Source organism: Protopterus annectens, chromosome 15.part0, assembly GCF_019279795.1.
Source record: "Protopterus annectens isolate FY-2018-M chromosome 15.part0, PAN1.0, whole genome shotgun sequence".
Taxonomy (NCBI): Eukaryota; Metazoa; Chordata; order Ceratodontiformes; family Protopteridae; genus Protopterus; species Protopterus annectens.
Window position 1 is genome coordinate 351,334,517 of NC_056749.1, and position 4,556 is coordinate 351,339,072.

The 4,556-nt window shown below is 38.6% G+C and overlaps 1 pseudogene; it reads right to left on the bottom strand.

Moving 5' to 3' along the window:
* Positions 1 to 328: 328 nt before the first annotated feature.
* Positions 329 to 471, bottom strand: LOC122790209 (annotated as a pseudogene).
* Positions 472 to 4,556: the final 4,085 nt, after the last annotated feature.

Consider the following 4,556-nt stretch of genomic DNA (forward strand, 5'->3'; position numbering starts at 1 on the left):
GTGCACCTGCTCTCATGCTGCTGGACTCCGGGTGGTGGAGGAGGAATGACAAGGCCTCAGCATGTGGGAACCAGGTGGGTGGACATTGGGATGTGCTCCGGGAGGGCAGCCAAGTGGCAGTACCACTGACAGCCACTGGGAGTGGGCCTTATGCATGCCTCCTCCTTCCCATCCACACCATGGACTGGCTTCCCGACTCAGGGCAGAGACTCCTCTCCTCCATCCACGTCTCATCCTGGGGGGATGGAGGGCCCACGACAGGCTCCCTCAACTCCCTGTCCATGCCCTCAAAAGGGGTGGAACACCCCCAGGCCGATGAAAGGCATGGCGACCCTCAGATAGGTGTAGCCCCATGGCCACAAAGTGTGTTCAAAGTGTCTATGATCAACGTGTCTTGCAATTCACATTAGTTCTCACAACTAGCTGTGTTCTTCATTGACACACAAGCCAAGTGATCCACTACTGAGTCATACAGTTCTTGCTGGGTCACCACAAGCACCACTGCCCAGATGGCATCGCACTGGGAGACGAGCAGGTGAGGCTATCTTCTAAGTTTTTCTGCCTGTGCTGATATTTTTAGTTTATTATTTGCAATCGTGTATGATAGAGCTTGTTCTTTTCTGATACTGTGCATTGTTTTTATCATGTTTATCTTTCTAAGTATTTTTGTTGATTTGTTCCCTTTCCTATACTCTTCTAACAGTGACACTTCTTGTCTTAATCGATTTATAGTTTTCTCTATTCGATACTTCCATGATGGCATTTGATTTCTCCCCTTCCTTTCCCTTACTACTCTGTGTTTTTTTGGTAAGACTTTATCTGTTATTAATTGAGCTGCACAGTAATATATACTATTTAATTCTGTTATATCACATGTATTTCTATGAACAGTCTTAATTATTGTATTCATTTGTTTTATCAGACTTCTAACTTTTTGGGTTATATTGACTTTCTGTAGTCTATTTTTTCAATTTTCTTAGTATGTCTGTCCATCTCTATTAAATCAAGCAACTCTTCTCTTAGATCATTTTCTTCTAAACTGATGGCACATTCTTTGTTCTCCATTTCCTGCAGGCATTCTATACAAAGTTCTAGAGCATCTTCCTGTGAAACATTCTCTTCAGTTTCATCCTATGTCATCCATTGCTCTTTCATAAGGGGAAGTCACTGGCCTATCACTCTACAACATTGACTGCATTAGAGTTGCCACAGTTTCCTGTTCCTTCCCTTACTGTGCAACTCTAGCTGCATGTTTGTACTGGTTTCCTGTGGAAGGCTCCAAAGTATCTTTATATGGCAACTGATCATGTTTTCTGCTCCACTGGTTTCTATTTAATTTGGGATCTACTGCTCTACCCTGATGTGATGTTATCTGAGTTAGATTTAATACACTAAATTCTTCACTTCGCAGATAATCCATAAAACTTCAGTTTCTATTCCTTTAAATTCTCCATTACTAATCCTTTTTTCTACTTTTCCCTCTATGTTTTCTTATTTTTTGTATTGTAACATTGTCCATGTCTGGATACCTTTGCTTGTATTTGTCTTCAAATATCTTTGTTGCTGCTCTTTTTGTATTGATTAGTTTTGGTTTCTCCTTAGCATAAATATTGTGGTCTATATCAGTTCACCGAAATGGCTGAAGTTTGAACACCATATGTTCGAAATTCTAACCACAAAGTACAAAAACATTGAAGTCTTAGAACAGCGATTTTTTTTCACAGGGAAAAAAAATTGCTGTTCCAAGAAACACACACACAACACAAGCACACCAAAAAAACAGCTATCCACACACAAACACTTAAAATCCTACATCTAACCCTACACTAAACTGTACATACACTACTATCTATCCACTTACCTTAACCCAAACCCTAACCCTAATGTCCGTCACTATCGCACACTCACCTGACCCGCGCCCTAACCCTAACTCACCTATCCCGCCCTAACCCTAAAGTCTGTCACTATTGCACACCCACCTCACCTGCACCCTAACCCTAACTCACCTAACCTGAGCCCTAACCCTAACGTCCACACAATTGTACACTTACCTGAACCTGACACGTAACTTCCCACCACAGTTCTGATAATCGTGAAGCCACAGAAACAGCCCACCAAATTCTTTCCCTGGGAAAGAATTCGGTGTTCTGCGGCTTCGCGATAATCAGTGTTTGAACTTCACAGTTCGAACATCTGGTGTTTGATCATCAGCCATTTTGATGGACTGATATAGACCCTAAATATTGCACTATATCAAATCTCTTTTTCTTTCCCACTTCAATATTTCTTCTTCTCATCTCCTGCTTCTCCTGTTTCTCCTTACTTTGGGGATTCGTTGTTCCATCATGCTGTGATGGAACCTGTGGTAGACTTTCTACATTAAATCCTTCACTTCACAAACATTCCATAACTTCAGCTTCTATTTATTTAACTTCTACTTTACTAAACTTTTATTCTATGCTCCCTCTTTGTGATCTTATTTTTTATTGTGAAATTTTCCATATCTAGCTATCTTTGCCTCTATTTCTCTTTGATTATCTTTGGAGTGGCTTTTTTGTATTAATTAATTTGTCTTTCTCCTTTGCATAAATATTGTACTATATCAGATTTCTCTTTCTTTCCCATGTCCATATTTCTTTTTTATACCTTTCAAAACTCTCTAAATGTTTTCTTTACATTTTTGTACTTACTCGGTTGCTTCTTTTTCCAAATGATCCAAGGTTTCTTGGTCTATATAATGTTTTCCATAAATCTGTTGCATTAATGAACAAACATTTTTTAAGCTTCTGACAGTTTTTTTTTGTGCAACTATTTTTCTTTACTCTAATTTCTCTCTTAACGTTTTTGTATATCTTCTATCTTGAAAATCTGTGCTTTTTCTATATTGGTAACAATACATAATTTCTTTTTTATCCTCAGTAGCCCACTCTATCATCTTTATAGCTCTTTTTTGACATCAGTTTTTGTGGACTACTACTTCCTTCTACAATGGGGGGTGGTGGGAACTAGGCATATCCATCAACTAGAATGTCCATACAGGTTCTTCACTAAAAGAATGCAGGGCATAAGTAACATGTCCTATGTAAACCTCCTCAAAGCCCTATCCCTGAATTTTGTCTTCAACAGGCTGTTGAAGGGAGATCTATGCCTGGTATACAAGGCATTGTCAGACCCCACTCTGATGGACCTCCAGCATATCCACAAAACAAACAGCACCAGAATTACCCATTATAAAGACTTAAACCTTGCCTGTAATATAAATAGGACATGATGGAGAGACAGATAAGTATCCCAGAGACTACCAATTCTCTAGAACAGGCTCCCCATCCATGTGAAGCAGAGTTCCTCTTTAACCCAGTTCAAGTGTAACTTGAACAACTGGATGGGGAACAGGACATTCATTGCTGGTTTGGCACCTATATCTCTAATGGACACAGGCAGTCTGTAAATGGTTAATATGGCAGCCCCATGCTTGTAAATGCTTCATTTCCAAAGCCTCTGTTTTCACTTATCAAGGGTACTAACAATTATTAGAGATTTGGGATGCATGGCTAGGCTTAAAATGTTCCTTGTGATCATTAGGCTAGTAAACACCTATGAATCTAAAATTCTACCTTCACAGGGCATTATTAAGACCAGGTTAAAAAACAGATTTTAGTGTCTAAGAGGTACTCTAACACAACAAAATTGTGTGAGTTTACTGTCTTAAGAAGCAAATACATAGAAAAATGCAATATAATCAGTAATAGCTAATGTAGTTCTACTTAAAGACTTTAGCTTATATATAATGCAGAAACAAAAAAAAAAGATAGAACAGTCCCAATACTGCAGTAGACAGAATGCCAAAACAGAGCTAAAAATAATAATATTTTGTATGTTCCCCAGAGGTAATGAACACAAGTGGGTATCCAGTAGCACAGCAGTCCCCCACAACAGTGTAATTAGCTGTTAAATGTAGTAGCAAGATTTAGGTTTAGTGTTTAATTAGCGTAATTCAGTAATGCAATTCACATAATGCAGTGATAGGGAATGCATCTATCAATGAAACAAAGACCAAAATATTTAACAAGATAAAAGCAATGATCATGAAATGAAATCTTACAGCTGACAAATATTTTCCAGTTATATAGTTACCATTATGCTTTGTGCTTTGATTTAAATGTTGGAAATGTGAGCATTATATCATTTATTTTGGTTGACCTTCTATATTTGGTAGCATTTATAGTTAGGTAAGATTGACCTTTTGCAAAATATATATGACAATAAAGTGGATTGTAATGAGGAACTAGCTCAGGAGGTACTGTGAATAGTGATGAAGCAGACACATTTATTGCAACTATTCTCAGGCAGGCTGGGTACTGCAGTTGGTGAAGGTCACTGTAAAGCAAGCAGTATTATTCCTTCAGTAGTCTAATAATGTGCACAGCCCACATCCGAGCTCTGAGCTCAGTGTTTTAGGGTATGTGCACAGTACAGTTACAGTGTAAATGCCTCTTACACTGACTTTTCTTCATATGCCCCATATGACTGTAGAGCACTCAACCAGTGTGGCACAT